The following is a 19,331-nucleotide window of genomic DNA, read 5'->3' on the forward strand; positions in this document are numbered from 1 at the left end:
GTCCATCTCCAGAATTCCTGCTACTTTTCCCTGAGTCAGTCTCTGGGAAGGATTCTGGTACTCATTAGCAGCCATCAGTTCAATAAGTTTATAAGTTTCATCGTAGCTCTTAGTCCACAAGGCTCCTCCTGATGCTGCATCAAGCATGGGTCTGGAAGTAGCACCCAATCCATTATAGAAATAGTTGATAATCATCCAATCAGGCATGCCATGGTGTGGGCACTTCCTTAACATCTCCTTATATCGATCCCAAGCCTCACACAGAGATTCTCCAGTTTGCTGCACAAACTGGGCAAAAGCATTCCTGATTGCTGCAGTTTTCACCATGGGGAAGAATTTAGTGAGAAACTTTTAAGCAAGATCTTCCCAAATGGTGATAGACCCTGCTGGTAGAGAACATAACCAGCACTTAGCTTTGTCCCTTAAAGAGAATGGGAAGAATCGTAGCTTGAAAGCATCTTCAGTCACATCATTGAACTTGAAAGTGTCGCAGATCTCGATGAAATCCCTGATGTGCATGTTGGGGTCTTCGGTAGGAGAACCCCCAAACTGAACTGAGTTTTGTATCATCTGGATCGTGCTTGACTTGATCTCAAAAGTGTTAGCCCGGATGGTTGGTCTAATGATGCTAGAATGAATGTCATTAATATTAGGTTTAGAAAAGTATACAAAAGCCTTCGGATTTTCCGCTTGATCACCTATAGCTACTACAATTGGCTCTTCAACTTTCTCTTCTTCTTCTTCTACCTTTTTTCTTCCTCAAATAATTCCCTACGAACTACCACAAGTTCTTCCTCAGCTTTATCCAGTGTTCTCTTATGAGTACGCGAACGTGTATGCATACACCCTCGCTAGATCACCTCAAATAAAACAAGGAAACAAATAAGTAACAATGTCCGAGTCAATGAACTTTAACGACCACTGATGGAAAGCACATAAACTAATAATTAACACTGCAGTCCCCGGCAGCGGCGCCAAAAACTTATTAGTCGCTAAACACGCGCTAATATTACACGCAAGTATACGAGTTCGTAAGTAGTATAAGATTTAAATCAGATTCGATCCCACAGAGATGTATTGGTTAACTAATCAACTCATGCACTTAAGCAACAATGTATGGTTATTATTCAATGCTAAGACGATAACAAAGTGAGGTTTTTTATAACTAAGAATTAAACTAATTATTGTAACTACGAGAATAAGATAGACTGAGTTAATATATATGACAAACATGGGATTCTAACTTCATTAAGTACTTCATTCAATAGCCTTATTGTTCTTAACCTTAGCATGCAATGGTGATGACACTAATCAGACAACACGAAACTGATAAACGCCAACTTTCGTTGCACGAGTACCATTCTACCAGACATCCATAAAAGAGATAGAAGCTGAATAGGCACCAATTATATTGAGACCCTATATGTCTATAGAATTTGACAACATAACGATTTAAGGACAAGTTATCTATCTTGATTACATAGGGCAAGTAAGATGGTTAAAATTACCTATAAATCATGCATAAAAATACATGAATCTATGCTAGCACGGCAAGTTCTAAATCCTTAAATTCACTTTCGCTTCATTAAGAATTAACACACTATCTTATAAGTTCGCGACGCTCATAAGACGAATACGCACAATCATAACTAGGATATCATACAATCACCAGACACTAAGGTATCGAAACAATTTAACTAAAGAAATCCATAAATAAATCTGCTAGAACCCCATGATAACGATTAGCCCATAATCGAACTCATCACCAACGTGGGTTTCAATGAAAAGATGATATAGCAAACGTAGTCTTTATACGAATAAATAAACTAAAGTACAAACAAAAGTAAAGGTTCAGCAAAACAAGAAACAAGCATCCAAATTACAACTCAAAACAAGATTCACAAGAATAAACTAGATCGTCTTCGCCTTTGTTGAATTGTGCCCAAAAGGTCTCTTGTCGTCTTCTCCTTGCTTGATGTCTCTTAAAAATGACCTAAGTTATGTTTATATAGCAATCTATGCATCCCAGGAGTCCAACAAATCGAATTGTAGTTAAATCAGGATTTTAATATCCCGACCCAGTGCGGCCGCGCGCTTCACCAGCGCGGGCGCGCTGACTTTCTATTCTCCCGGCGTGGTCGCGCACAACACCAGCGTGGGCGCGTTGGCCTTCTGCCAAAAATTCTTTTTTTCTTCTTCTTTATTCCTTGCAGCTTCAAGCCATTCTTTCAAGCTTTTATTCTAGCACATCTTAAACACCATATTAGCATCAAAACAATTATAATTCACCTGATTCACGAAATAAAGCCTGAAATGCAAAAACACTTGAAAACACGTTAAAACATAAATAACTTGAATACAAATACACCAACTCAAAGCTTATTAGAGCATAAATAAATGTCATAAATTCCACTTAACAATATGCTCTCACAAATCCTACTAAGGTATCTTACAGGGCTGTAGTACAGGTACGGGATACAACTCTAGTTAATACAATAAATACTGGTTTCTATTTTGAATTTAAGGGACACATGTATGAGGTTGATGCTGATGTTCTTATCCAAGAACTAAGATTGCATGCATGTGATGGTGCTCCTGACACGTACATAACTGAGCAGTTGTTTGATATGCCCAGAACTCTGAACTACAAAGGTAACATCACAACAATTGGGAAATTGACAAGAACAAAGTTAAAGAGAGAATGAAATTTCTTCTTTAATAGCATCAGCAGATATTTCATGAATAAGACAATAAATTTTGATGCTCTTCCCTCTACTTCTCTGAAAATTGGGTATTCTCTTCTTCATTCTGGTAATTTTGACTATGGTAACATAATTCTTCAATTCATAATTTCTAGAAGAACAGATGCATCATGTGTCATAGGGTATACTAGATTTCTTCAACTGATTTTTAATTATCTATGCCCTAATGTTGAATTTGATAATGATGAATTGCTTCCTGTATTTCAAATTTCTGAGAAAGCTATTACAGATCATATCAAAATAGATGAAAAAAATATTTCAGGACTTCCCTTCCTGCCTCAAGAGGTCAGGAAATTTCTATTGAGAAATAGACCTATTCTTGTACAAGTGCCTGCAAATCCTGATGATGGCACCTCTATTACAAATCCTGATGTTGTGGAACAAGACACTTCCTATCTTGTTTCTAACCCAAACATTTCTTCTACCAAACAGAAATCTAATCCAGCTCCTAAATTAACCTCCTCTGATGTCTCCCAAAAGACATAAGTTGTAATAAAGAAAAGGCTACTTAAGAAATCTGTTCAATCTAAACAGAGAGCTCAACAAGCCTCACTGAGTGAGAGTGAAAAGAAAGAAGAATTCTTTCCGGTAAGGAAACGAAGGCTGATCATGCGAGATGATTCTAACTCTGATGATCAGATGCCCATTGGACCAAAAATGAAGACAAAGAAATCAACAGTAGCAACTCCCGATGACACTATTGACACAACTGGACCTAAAGAGCCAACTACTGATGCTAGTGCTTTGATCATAAAGGTTCCAGTGAACAAAAAAACTGATGAACCCAAGTATACTGCCAATAGTATCTTGAAGAGAAAAGCTGAAAATGTGGTTAAGTACATCAAAAAGAAGAAAAAGTCTCAGTCCTCTTCTATGGATGTTAGTCCACAAGAACCTAAGTCTCAAAGGGATTTAGACACTGAGAAACATCTAGTCACACAAGAACCATCTTCTCAAAGGGAAGATGCAGACAAAGAGGCTGCACAAATAATTGTTAATTTTTCTTAGGGTGATATCCTTGCTGATTCTGAAAAAATGCTACAAGAAAAGAAGGTTCATCAGGATGCATTTTCAAAGGTGGATGCAGTTATTAATGATCTTATATTCGAGGAGAGTACACAAGAACCTTCACAAATCATTGTTGAAGCAGCTCATAGTCCTCCGACCCCACAAGAACCATCAGTTTAAAGTACTGATGCTGGTCTAGTGCATTCTCCTGACAAGTTAAATCCTGACACTACAACAACTGCTGATGCTGACCAATTGACAATTCGAGCAGTTTCTACTGATGACTCATTGCTGAGAGCTAGTTTGTTACAACATCCTGATGTTGTGTTTTTTCCTCCACTGACATCACTGCCACTTGAGGATTCATCTTCACGTATTGCTTATTTCTCTCAGCTGTTCTCAATGTTTGTATGATTATAAATAGTCTCTTATTTGAGGTTACCTCTATTTATATGACAAGCTTACTACTCTTCTCAGCCACCTCTTATTTCTTTGCAATATGTGTGATTGTGCCTTTCTGTGAGATTGTGTGAAAAGATTTTGTGAGAAAATTCAATTTTGAGTGGCACTCTCTTGTACTGGCAAAAGGAGAGGTAGTTTTGAGAAAAGAATTTTTTAAGTTTTTCTTTGCTTATAAACTTTCTTATGTGAGAATCATATTACTATTAAAAGTAATATATTGTGTGAGAAGTGATGAGATCATTTGAAAAGAAAAGAGAGATTTAGGTGTTACAATGTTTTTATATCAGGATCCACAGATAATTATTGTTAAGGATCCTCTCAAAGGAAAAGCACTTTTACCAAGCTCTGAAAATTCTTATGAGAGTCTATCTTGCTCTGATTCTGATGAAGACATTGATTCTGATGATCCTGACACAACTCAGCTGAAGACTATTTTTGATGCATCTAAGAAGTCCAATATTGGTTCTTCTTCACATTTTAATGCTGATCCCTCTCATTACAATGCTGATGCTGAGCATTTTTGAAAGGCTGAATGGGGATTTTGCATGGAGAGATGCACATACTTCTATCTCCTCAGCTTTTGGTATGCAACATGTTCACATGGGATATGATGGACTACAAAACCCTGATCTCAAATTGCATCTCAAAGCTTCTACCATTTATCTGAAAGGAATTCTCTCTGAACTTGCTACTATGAAGACAACTCATACCACTTTACAGAACAAGATTGATGTTTTTATGGTTAATCCACTTACTTTAGCTGAACTCATAAATGTGAAGAAAGTTGTTAGAGTTGTGGTTCAATCTCAACAAAGCATGGATACTCGATTTTCTTCCTTGGAAGATAAAGTGTCTTCAATGGATGATAAACTGGATGCTATGTTTTCTCTTCTTTCAAATTCTGATGCCAAAAAGGGGGAGAAGACAGCTGTCACAAAATGTACACCTGACTCTATTCAATTGAAAGATAAAGATACTGATGATGATGGTGATAAGAATCTAGTTGCTAATATTCAAATTGCTTCTGTTGCTCAACAACCTCAATATTCTAAAAGATCTGGTTCAGGACAAGGAAAGACTACTGGTGCTCATGAAGTTAAGCACACGACTAATGTTGATGCTCCTAAAACTGGTGATGTTACAATCTCTAACTTAGCAGATACTAAAGGATTATTCTTTCCTTACAGACACAAAGAAACAGGTGAATAGATTGTTTTATATTACAAAGATAAGAGGTTTGAGCAAAAGAATGCCAAAAGTGCTCTTGGGTTGATAACTGAAGAATTTCTTGATCTAACAACTGAAGAAGCAATTATGCAACAGAAGGAGTTAATGGATCAAATTGAAGCTGAAGTAAACACCTCCAAAGAAAGAGGAAAAAGAGGTGGAAGAACTACGAGAGCTAGAGAAAGAAGAGGAAGAGGAAGATTTTCCAATTGAAGTAGAGATTCTGCAATTGATTCTACATTTCTGAATGTTCTATTCAGAGAAGGTTTTGTTCCTGTACAAGGAAATGATGTAAAAGAAGAAGCTGATGTACTGAAGAATCGATTGTCCCCAGAAAGAATAAGTCAACCGCTGACATTGCTCAAGTTGATGTAACTAATGCAAATTTGTCTCTTCAAGCATACACAAATCCTGAAAAAAAGGCAAATCCTGATACTGTGAATCTGAAAGCTGACTTTGATACTGATGAAAAGATGATCAAAGTATTGGATGAATCACTTCTTGATGCACAGAAAAGAATTGACAGAAGGGAAGCTAATCAAGCTTGTAATGACTATGTGCAAAGAATTCTAAATTCAAAGAGAGAGCTATGGCAGAAATCAAAAGGGAAGATTCATGATTTGTCTACAAGCTATACTCCTCTCATCAAGAAGGATAAAAGATGGAAAGATATCTACTCATTTAGTTATCCTAAAGGATTCAGGCATATTGATTTTGTGTCAGCAGGACTATGGGATCCTACTCCAAAACAGAAGAATTTTGATAAGTCCATCAAGAAACCTTCTTGGGTGGAACATAATGAAAAACTAAAGCTTATCAAAACTCATACGAGAGGAGGTATTGGTCATTCTGGAATGGAAACTCTGATGTCTGCTTTACTTGACACAGATACTCTGACTTACAATCTTGGTGAGACAATTACTCCTTCACATCTTGAAAAAGTTGAAGCTGTGAAGATTGTATACAGAAAGATAAATGATAATGATGTCAGAGAGGAGATTCTGTACTTCTTGAGAGATGGTAAAGTAAAAAGCTTTACGCTTCAGCAACTCTTGATGAAGACTATGACAGAGTTGAAATATATTCACTATCTTCTTAGAGTTGAGGACAATGTCACCATAAACTGGTCTTCTATGATACTTGAGAGTATCAGAAGAAGAGTCATGACCAGAGAAGACAAATACAATGGTGATTATATTCCTATATACAGAACTTACACTAGTCAAGAAATGCAGATGGAAAAGGGAGCAACGATTCTGAAGGTTTTTCTCAACAATCCTCAGTTATCTTTCAGTCCTGATCATGAAGATGTCAGTTTAAGCTTTATATTATTTGGTGATCTTGAAATAACTAAGAGTTCAATTTCTAAATTAAGATCAACCATTTATCAGCTTGGGGAAGATACTGAAGAGAAGAAAGAGTTGAAGGAAAAGCTTGTCAAAGTCCTTCAAGACAAGGTGGAAGAAAGGTTAAAAAAATTTCTGGAAACAATTGTCACTTATCTTAGGATACTAAAGTAAACCTTATTCCTTTTACATTTTGTAACTTGGTTTTGGCTTCATTGAGAATGGAATTTATGCTTCATTACATTAAGTATAAATTGGGGAAGATTGTTATGTGCTGATTCTCAATGATAAGGAGAAGCTCAGGATCTGGCTATTCTGGATGTCATCAGGATTTGATGTGCCATCAGGATTTGATGCCCATCAGTATCTGTAGAAGCATCAGTATTTGAAGAGCAGTCTGTTGTGAAGATTGAGTCTGTTCCTTATTTTGAGGGATGGATATCTGTTTGTTCTGAGTGATAGGACTTTGAATATTCAGTTAGAGATATGTATCATTTTCTGTTAGTATTTGATAATGCATATCCTATACTGATTTATAGCAGCTGTGTATTATATAAACACAGTTTAGGTCATCACATTGTGATTAACTCGAGCATTGTACGACTTAGCAGCTCTCAAGAACATCAGTATTTCATGAGAGAGTTTATAACAGTTTTTATTAGAAATATAAAGAACTGTTATATTTTTATACTTGTTTGAAAAATAAGGGATAATAAATACTGGTTATGACATCCTCTCCCCCTTAAAGGATTATGTCCCCAGAATCTAAGGAAAATAGGTGAGGGTACTAGACTCGCATTTCTGACTCTAATTCCCATGTCGATTCTTCGACTTTAGGATTTCTCCAAAGCACTCTTACCATCTTTACCAACTTATTTCTAAGACTATTTTCTTTCCAGTCGAGTATTTTGATAGGTTGCTCCACAAATGACAAATCTTTCTGAATTTCTAATGACTCATACTCTATCACATGTTTATCATCTGGATTATCCTTTTAAGCAGTGACATGTGGAATATGTTATGAACATGCTGATATTGAGGCGGTAGAGCTAGCTGATAGGCTACTTTTCCTACTTGATTTAGAATCTCAAAAGGACCAATATAACGAGGTGCCAATTTTCCCTTTTTCCCAAATCGGATTAAACCCTTCCATGGTGACACTTTCAACAATACGACTTCACCTACTTGGAAACTCACATCCTTTCGGGAGGAATCTACATACTTCCTCTGTCTGTCTTGAGCAACAGTTAGTCTTTTATGATTTAAGGCGGCCGTTTCCTTCATTTGTTGAACCAATTCAGGACCAATAACTTTTCCTTCTCCTACCTCGTCCCAATTTGTTGGGGATCTGCATTTTCTTCTGTATAAAGCTGCATATGGAGGCATTCTGATACTGGAGTGGTAACTATTATTGCATGAGAATTCTACAAGTGGTAGGTGATCATCCCAACTTCCTGCGAAATCAATTGCACAATTGCGCAACATGTCTTCGATTGTTTGAATAGTTCGCTCACTCTATATTAATATGATCATATGATTTCAAATTCTTAACAAGGCTATTCATGGTTATAAACAGAAAAGCAGAAAAAGATAGGTGTAATTGGAACAACGAAAGTGCATAAATAATAGGAATAGAGTTAGGTTACATCATAGCCGAATAAAGTCAACATCATAGGTTTGAAAAGGAAATATAGAGTACAACTAATAGTTCAAAAGATTACAACGTCATCAGAAATGCCAACTAGATAAGGAAATGGAATCTAATTTCCTAGAACTCATCATCATCCTCCTCCTGAGGGTCATCCCCTTCTGAGATTCATTCTCCTTGCTCTCTTCCTTGTGAATAATGTTCACCACACTTTGAAGCTCATCAGCAATCATCTGGAAGGTGTACTGGCTTGTGCGGTCTTTGTGAGGTGGCATCTCTCCAAGTTTAGTGTTGACATGGTTGAGCAGAGTCTCAAGCCTCATAGATACTAGTGATCTCGGTCTCTCTCTAAGTTTCTGGGCATCCTAAAATGTCTCCTCCAAGTGCTCCATCAACTTTCCATACTTGACCTGAAGCCTATCCATCTCAAGTCTCAAACCAGCATAAATGGAGAAAGGAACGGTATCGGGTGGCGGGTCAATCGTGGATGAATGCTCTAGTTGTTGTCAAAAGAAGTATATATATAATATTATTGAAACTTTATCTCTTACATGCAAATCAAATAAGGACTCAAAATCCCATAGATTATGACATGCATTCACTAGTTCGACTTTAACCAAGAATATACTAATAGTACTTTGGTTTTGTTCCAAGAATATTGACATGCAACCTTATCAAGATCATAATTATATAAAATTTATAACATGCAAAGGTTTTATACTAAGACAACCATCATATAATCATGATTTAAGCATATAATAATCAAAACTCAACATGCAATATAAGTTACTACTCTATTCGGCTCCTTTGGAGTCATAGCTGAGAAATGGCACATGCATGTGAGTAATTCTCACATATTTTGCCCTTTACAACTCTTATGTTAATTTAACTCTTTAGTTTGAACCTTAAGTTCATAGGAACTAAGGTTTTCCACTTGAGTTTGAACTTACCTCTTACATGCAACACCAAATCATCCAATAAACATGTATATCTCAACACACAAATGTATGGAAAGAGTTTATCAAATTTAAGAAAGTGAGATTACACTTGAAATCTTGATTTTTGGAAATGAAAATGAAGAAGAGTGTGTATGTGTGTGTGCTTCAGCCGAGAGTGAAGAAGGAGGGAGGAAAAGAAGAGAGTGGTGGTGGTGAGTGGAGTGTGAATGACAACTTGACTCTCTTTTGTTTAATCTCATATACATAAGTTAGTGGAAAATGCAATTACCACTCTACCCTTGCTCCTACAACTCTACTACTTTGCATGCAAGGCTAGTTTAGGAAATTGGTAAGTTTTAGATGAGATAGTGGGGTAGGAAATGACATAACTATCCTTGATTTGAATTGTGAGTGGAAATGTATGCAAGGAAAATTATGTAATCTAATAACTATTAATCTAATTAATTACAAAGAATACCTTTTATAAATAAAATTATAAATCCATAAATAACAAGAGTGACATCATAAAATAGCTTAGAATTTTAGGAATTTAATAAAATAAAATTCAAAATTTATTAATAAAAATAATTTTAAAAATGATTTTTTTAGATAATAAAATGCATTTTATAACTTATACAAATAGAAAATAATGTATTTTTTGTTTTTTAAAAATTTTAATAATACCACACAAATATTTGGCATCAATCAAATCACACAAACATATATATATATTAATAAATTAATTTAATATACTTATATATATATATATATATCAATTAAGGGATAGTGAATACCGGTTATGACAAAGCTTCTTCACCTTTTCTCTGAGACATGATCTTGTTGATCTTCTTCTAGAATTTATTCTTAGGCTTGAGACTGTTCAGAGAAAAATACTTCAGTTTGATCTTTAACATTTTTACAGACTCAAGTAGTATAATACAAAATACAGATTTAGAGTATCATACAACTAAATCTTAGGATTATCAATGTCATTTAGTCTTGTTATAGTACAGGCAGGTCTTGCACAACACTTTTATTCTGTACTCCTAGTTGGGAGCTTATTTTAATAGTCACATCCTTTTGGGAGGATGCAGCTAGGGATGTGCTAATTTCCTTTTGTATCACTATAATCTTTTCAGAGACTGCAGTATGGCTAGCTTGGGTTACACTGACCTCACCCTCCTTATTCTTGGGGCTTCTTTGATTTTCACCCATTCCCTCACCTTTATCACCACCCTGAACACTCCTTTGATTTTCACCCATTCCCTCACCTTTATCACCACCCTGAACACTCCCCTCAGGTGCCTTGGTGGGTTTTACAACTAGTTTCCTTTGAGAGACACTAGAGATGTGTGTTTTTGATTTGGATTTGGAAAATTTTGGTTTAGTGGCTTGGGTAAGAATCTATTTGGTCACTGTCATAGACTCGATAGCCACTATTGAAGGCAAAGAAATTTGAGGTTTAGAATAGATAGATATAACGGTATTTACTTGACTTACGTGAGGTGCCTCAAAGATTGTAAGATAATTGAAAGGCACCTCAATGTTGAGGTTGTTCCTGATTAGGTCTGCAAGCACCCTCATCTCTTAAAACCAACAATCTAGTTTGTTGTTTGGGTTCTCAATTTACAAATGTTTAGAAACATGATTAGCCAGCATCATAAAAAATCTAGCATAGTACACATTTCTAGGCCTCTTTTGAATATCCCCAAATTTATACCCTATCTTTAGCGTGACATAGTTGTTGAAATTAAAGTACTTATAAGACAAGTACTTACAAGACAAGAGCATATAAAGCATGTTGATTAGAGAAGAAGTAATGGCATCAAAATTGCTAATTTTACCAGAGAAAACTTTGATAAAAGCATCACACAAGTAACTCCATTTTTTCCTAGGTCCTTTTCATTTAATGTTACCTAGAATAGCAGTGTCTAAAGCATAACCCATATACTTAAGCATGTTAATAACACCAGTGTCAGTGTGTGGAGTAACTGTATTATTTTCCAGGCAATTTAAAGCATGATTGGACCTCATTAGAATTGATACAATAATTGTTAGCTTTGAGAGTAAAGACAATGGTCATGTCTTTTGAATCAAAGATAACAGAGGTCCAAATTTCTTTCACCACTTCACAATAGATTTCTGGTGCTTTGAGCATAGAATACTTGCGCTTGCAGTTGCTAATGAACTCCATCATTCTGTGATAGTCTTCATGATCAACACTCTTATCCACCAGTACAACGAAATTATTCTTCTCATACACAAACCCTGTCTGATACATAATCTTCATAACTGGTTCCATTTTTGCTGAGTTTGCAGTTACAGAGAGAAAGAAGGTGTTGGGGAAGAAAGAGAGTAAAATTTGCCCTTGAACAATTGGAGAAAGATAAAAGTGAGATCTGAAACTAAAATTGTCTTTTATTCTTTTCCAAAATAAGACACACAAATGATTAAAATAAAAATAAATATCCAATGATATATGCCAAAAATAACCGTTTAAAAATAAAGTAAACTATAGAAATTCTAAAATTGTTCATCAACATATATATATACAAGACTGTAAGTATATATCAACGGATGATGTTTTAGAATCAACGGCTATGATTGATCAACGGATGTCAAATACACCATTATCCATCGAGGGACAATGTATCCAAAAATATCTTTGACTTTCAACGGATAATTCTTATCCGTTAAAGGAGTAATTTTGACTTGGCCAAAATTTCACTTTTTCATGACTTGATCAAGAAACTCAATTTTATTTTTGGTTGCATTACAAGTTGCATAGACATTTAAAATAATAAATTAAGAGTAGTTTAGCATACCTAACTCACTTACCAACCTAGTAAAAGTTGATTCATCAAGTGGTTTGGTAAAGATGTCTGCCAGTTGCTACTAACATGGAAAAAAATAAAACTTCTACAGTACCATTTATAACATGTTCCCTTATAGTGTGATACTTGATGTCAATGTGCTTTGTCCTTGAATGCTGCACACGATTTTCAGTAATGTCAATGGCACTTGTGTTCTTACAGAAGATTGGAATCTTTTCTATATGTAGACCATAATTCAACAATTGATTTCTCATCCATAGAACTGTGGGTACCAAATGCCAAGTTTTGGTGTACCCTTGAGATATTTGAAAATCCTCTTAATAGCTATTAAATGAGATATCCTAGGATCATCTTGGAATCCAGCACAATGACATATAGCAAATATTATATCTGCCCTACTAGCTGTCAAATATAAAAGTGAGCCAACCATACCTCTATAGCTTGAAATGTCCACACACTTTTCAGTTGTATTCAATTCAAGTTTAGTAGCAGTGGCCATGGGAGTTTTTACAGATGTGCAATTCATTAAGTCAAACTTCTTTAAAAGATCAAAAATATATTTAGTTTAACTAATGAATATTCCATCACTAACTTGCTTAACTTGTAAACCAATAAATAACTTAGTTATCCCATCATGCTCATTTCATATTTGCTTTGCATCAATTTGGCAAACCTTTTGCAAAGTTTATCATCTGTAGAGCCAAATTATATATTATCTACATAGATTTGAACAATTATACTAGAACCATTTATATTTCTAAAAAAAAAGAATTTTGTCAACATTATCTCTAGTGAAGTGATTTTATAAAAGGAACTTTGACAAGGTTTCATACTAGGCTCTAGGTGCTTGCTTCAATCCATAAAGTGTTTTCAATAGATAGTATACATAGTCTGGAAAGTTGGGATCTTTAAAACCTGGAGGTTGGCTTACATCGACTTCCTCCTCCAATTCTCCATTCAGAAAGGCACTTTTCACATCCATTTGATAGACTTTGAAATTAGCATGGGCTGCATAGGATAGAAAGTTTCTGATAGCTTCAATTCTTGCAACTGGAGAAAATGTTTTATCAAAATCTTTTCCCACTTGCTGAGAGTATCCTTTAGCAACCAATCTAGCTTCGTTCCTTATGACTATGCCATTTTCATCCATCTTATTTCTGAATACCCACTTAGTATCAATATAATGCTTGTTCTTAAGTTTAGGTACCAGCTTCCACACTTTGTTTCTTTCAAATTGGTTTAGCTCTTCCTGCATAGCCAAAACCCAATCTGGATCCATTAGAGCCTCTTCTACCTTCTTTGGTTCTTCATGTAATAGAAAGCTACTTTACAGACATTCATCTTGAGTTACTTCTTTGTTTGCACTCTAGATGTTGCATCACCAATGATCTGTTCAAATGGATAATTCTTAGTCCATTTTTGTTGAGGTGGTAGATTTGCTCCAGATGAAGTGGCCCCATTGGTGTCTTGATGTGTGACTGAGTATCGACTAGGTGACACTCCCCCTGAATTGGTGGATCTTTGATTTGAAGAATGAGTTATGTCAGACACTGATCTAGAGTGACCTTTGGTGCCTATTGAAGAATGATCATCGACGGATGTTATATTCTGTCTTTCAACAGATGATGCACTTTGTCTTTCAACGGATGCTACACTTTGTCTTCCAATGGATGTAGCACTCTATGCATCAAATGCTATTGTTTCATTCAAATATCCTTTTTCCATTCTTTCTAGATCACTTTCATCATCACTATCATCACAATATATCTCAACATTATCAAATTTGAGGCTTTCATGGAAATCTTCATCTTTCAGTCCTTCAATATTTTTATCATCAAACACAATATGTTCAAATTCCATAACAATGTTGGTTCTCAGATTTTAGACTCTATATGCTTTTCCAATAACATATGTAAAAAGATACCTTCGTCAGCTTTTGCAACAAACTTTCCATGTTGGTCAGCTTTGTGACACCCTCCAAACTCGGGTCAGAAGTTTAGGGTTCACGATATACACACACACACACACAATATTTAAACTTGTATATAAAATATTATATGCATTGACCCTTCTTTACACAACCACGGATCGCAACAGCTTAAAGTATAAAAATAATCCACAACCTTAATTGTTATTACATCGTACCAAATCCCAACTAGTTCAACTTATAGCTGATAATAATATCATTCTTACAATCTCACATAACTAATCTACACAATAAGCTCCTACTAAATCGGTCCATCTTATCCTGGAATCCTAGCTTGCACACTGGACTGGGAATCCTCGTTACCAACAATTTCCTTTTCAAATGTAGAATAACATAAACAGATTTGCAAGAGTGAGCTACTTAGCTTAGCAAGTCATAATAGTAATAGCCGATGTTAAAAAATTATCAACTGAAATAATTCATAGGAATCAAGTTTCTTGATAAGCAATGATTAGAATTGGATATTTATTTTCATTTTTAAAAACCAAGGTTAGGCTGCTGATCAGTCACGCACTAACCCAGAGCAAGGCACACAACTCTGCTCTCTATACTGGATCCAAGGCACACATTGGCCTAATATGACCACGAATCTGGTCTGACCACGAATCTGGTCCATATTTATAAAACCATCCAATTCTAAAACAATTCAATATGATAACCATTGTAATTCAATAAAAATAGAATCATGATTAACATTGATAAAACATTTATCTTCGAGCATAAAATATTTCACCAATATCACCAGGGTATATCAAGGTGTAAATATGAAGAACTGCTTCAGCCTAATGAGGAATCGAGTATCTGATGAACAATGGTTCAATGATAATACAGGGTATAGATCTTTGATGTCATAGGGTATTCCTGGGTGTATAAGTGTCTGTATGCTCAAGAAATTCTGTTGCAATACATGGTTTATGGTGTGTATGTATTTGTTGAGTAGTATTGTATTTGCATGGTTTAATATCTGGGAAATCAACCATTGGTAGTTTACAAGAAATAAAGCTTACAGCTTAAGTTCAATGATATGATCAGGGTTCAAGGTTGAATAGTTTAAAGCGCTTGCAATATAAAACATGACTTATTTTGAATATTAGCAACATGTTATGAGAAAGTTCAAAAATATTTAAAATATACCTTGAAGAAAGATTCGGAAGTACTTGCCTTATCACAGATGATTTTCAACTTTACTTGTACTCATCCAACAGTTTTACTCATCAATCACTTTCCTTCTCTTTCTATGCCTTGCTTCCATTCATCAATCAGTTGTCTTCTTTTTCTAAGCTTTAGTTCTATTTGCGGGTCACTGACTCTCTTTCCTATGCCTCACTTACTCTTCTAGGCATCACAAGTATCTATCAATACTCAATCTCATATCATTCTAATTGTCACATAGACGTCATAAGCTTTCATATACCCTTCATTTCACCCAAATCCGGCGTACGGATTGAAAGTTATGATAAAAACCGTCCAACAATGCAGATACAGTTACATTATGCATCAATCAGATTACATGTAACACGTAGCACATAAGATATTCAATTAAAATAAATATTCAAAGAAGATTCAGGGTTAAAATGGTTTTCCAGGTATTTAATATGAATATTTGAACATTTTTCGGAATTAAAACGAGTCTTTGAATCATTTCATAATTAAATAACAGAGTTCGAATGCCCGAATCTGACTTAAAAATGATTGAATAATAATTATCGAGCTTTAAAAATAATTTTAAATAGTATTTTAAAGCTCAAAACTATTTTTCGGAATTTTTAAATAAAAAATAAATAATTATATCTAAATATTAAATCAATTAAAATCAATTAATAATTAATTAGATTATTTAATAAATTAATATTAAATTAATCATTTAATTAAAATAATTAAAAACTAATTAAATTTAATTAATAAAATAAATCAGATTTATTTTTAATTAAATAAATAAATAAAAATAATTTTTCTGATATTATAATAATTAAATAAACATTTTTTGAATTTAAAAATAAATGAAAATATAATTTTTGAAAACAATTAAAACAGAATCTTGTTTTTGTAATTTTTAAAACTAAAATACAGGATTTGAAATCTTTGAAAACTGCAGGGGTAGAAACCGTAATTTTCCCTCCCCCACCACCTTACGCGCCGGGACGCGCACAAGTCAAACCGTAATCCGGATTGAAAAAGTCAAAACATGAAAAATGTCCGGAATTATCAGATTGGGTTATGAAGGAGGTTTCGGAAGAGTTTTGGATTGTAAAAACGTAAAAACGGTTGAGGTTGGACGATTCCCGACTTTAGAAAATAGTTTTGTAATTATACAGAAAATAATTAATAAATTAATAAATCAATATAAAATCATATAACACTCCAAAAATTACCAGAAAAATACCTTAATTATCTATATTTTATTCTGGACATAATAAAATTGACATATTTATACTTTACCACATATAAACATCCACATAACAACACCAACCATCAGATAATTCACCAAAAATCATAATATAATCACATAATAATTATTTATCAATAAATATAATTACACGCTATGTCCCGGATATTACATCCTTCCCCCTTAAAAGGATTCTGTCCTCAGAATAACACTAAGGATCAGATAATGATATATTCAAGTATCTCACATCCATTCTCTCAGGTTGATCCCTCAACCTTACAACTTTTCATAAACATTACTCGCCACATCACTCATTAATTAACAGCCTTGTGCTGAGATCATATTCTATTAGTTTCTCATATAACTCAACTTAAGTCCCCATTTTATATATAATGGAGCTAGATTACTTTTTCTTAATATGCACACATAAATACCCTATGAACCAGCTATACGTGTGGCGGTGAAGCCAACTCACTTACACTTATCTTGCCTATTTTACTGTTTCAAAAGGACCAGCATAATGCCTATTAATTCTCTTTTCTTTTTAATTCTAGTAATTCGTGCTCATAAATGTTTGCAATAATTACTGGTTATTAAACCCCATTCCCACATGTTTCTCTGTTCAATTAACCTAGTTTGTAATCGCTTCCAATCGCAATCGAGGCTCTTTAATCGTTCTCTTAATCTTCTCGTCCATCTGCGAATGATATATTAAAACCATGGCGTATTCGATTTTTAATGTTCTCGAAATTACTCCGAAATTAAGAATTAACGAGAAAATCTCGAGTGAATATGATTGACGCACAAACTTATCACCATATCTTATTTTCCTTGAATTACAATCGAGTATATTTGCTGAGCGAAAATCTCTTAATGCTTTGAAGAAAATACACTAACCTGGAGGCATTACCAGCATATTCTAACCCATATTATCATTTGTTTTGGTTCTAAGAAATTCTCATATGAAATTGACTGCAATGCTTTCCTTGATGTCTAGTAACATATAACGTTTATTCTTTCTTTGTGCCATACTATCAGAAAGTCTTCTTTGACATCTATGTCTTGTATTATATTTGAATCCCTTGAGTTATCAATGTTTAACCAAATTCATGTCTTTTAGTTTCGTCTTACTTAATGCTCGTTCATCTAGGAGTGGTATATACTATTCTGGTTCGACATAATTCATCATATTCTGAATACTCCTATCAAATCTCAGATCAAACAATATTGATCATTTACAATCAATTTCTGGATCTGATGATGTACCACCATTTCTTCAAGAAGAAACTTACCCACTTATTGGACAAACTATTTATTAATAAAAGAGAATGATTAGGTTTGGATAACCTATCAATAATGATGCAATTAACGCTTTCCTCACCATTGGCTCTCAGGTGACTTCACTATTACCTCTCTTGGAAAAATGTATGAATCTAGTCTTTGATGTCCTGTCTTAATTCTTGGGTAGGTATAACATTTATTTACATGTTTTCCCCCATTTTCTCCTCATATCTGGTCACTAGATATTTTCTTCTAGCCCTCGGTACTTGATCGTACTCCTGAGATGCATTACCTATCTCAATTTACAAATGTTTTCTAAATTTTTCACCTTTCTTCTGTCCCTCATATTACCCATATCTTACCTATATCATGGCATTTTATAAGGTTTCTTTATCATTCTTTTGATTCCCCTTTCTTTCCTATTTCCGCTCTTGATTCTCGGAGCTCATTCAATACCGAACTCTTGATATTAATACTCATTTTGATGTCATATCAAATGAGATATCAATACGAACTTTGATGCTCACAACATCCCATACTGAAGTAAACATCAATCATCTATATTAATACCACTTTTGATATTTAACAACAATCCAAGTATCAACATCAATCTAGAACTGAATTAAAACTGTATCCCACATTTTTTCCAAAACAGAAATACTTGATAAATCACCTATTGTATGATTATCAAAATAATTTAAAAACAAGGCATCCTTTAATAAAACTTTATTGCAGATGATAAAATCTCTTTGATTTGTCTAATAAAATCCATATTGGTGTAATTATTAATCTCTTCTTTATTCCACCTCCCTTCTTCCTTTCCTTCCTTTCTTCTCTTTGCTCTATCTTAAATCTTTAGTTCTCAAAAACATTCTTGTCACTTGTTCATACAAATAACTTTTTTTATCCATCATAAAGGGCATATTCATCCAAGTAAAGCTTCACACACTTGCAGCAATTTCTGAATTCTACTGGTATCCTTACTTTCTCCAAATTCCTCATTGCTTTGATTTCAAATTTGAAAGTCACATCAAAATTTGACTTAATCTAATTGAAATCGATTTCCATCTAACTGACCATTAATTGGTAAAATTAACCAATTAACTCACTTAATTGATCGATTGCACCAAGTGATGACTAGCTAAATGAAATCAAAGACCAATTATATATAGTCGGATTAGCTGTAGTAACCTCTTTCAAGAACCGAGATCACAATTATTTGGAGTATCAACAAGGATATCGACAACAGACAGAAGTATACTTTTTATCTTTAAAAGTAGGGTATTTTCTGAAAATTTGGGCAGTATCTCCTCTATATTATTGTCTACCAGTCGGACTTAAGCCGACACCAACAATTAATCAAACAACCGACCATCAATCTACAAGTATACAATCAACTGCCACCTTCTAAACTCACAATTTTACCACCACATATAATACTAACTAGTACTA

General features: G+C 34.2%; 1 non-coding gene across 1 annotated transcript; it reads left to right on the top strand.

The window, feature by feature from the left end:
* The first annotated feature begins 205 nt into the window (after window positions 1-205).
* Window positions 206-312, top strand: LOC141710051 (small nucleolar RNA R71). The gene has a single exon (XR_012570592.1). It is a non-coding gene; the product is annotated as a small nucleolar RNA R71 (small nucleolar RNA).
* Window positions 313-19,331: the final 19,019 nt, after the last annotated feature.

This window comes from Apium graveolens, chromosome 2 (genome assembly GCF_009905375.1).
Source record: "Apium graveolens cultivar Ventura chromosome 2, ASM990537v1, whole genome shotgun sequence".
Classification (NCBI taxonomy): Eukaryota; Viridiplantae; Streptophyta; class Magnoliopsida; order Apiales; family Apiaceae; genus Apium; species Apium graveolens.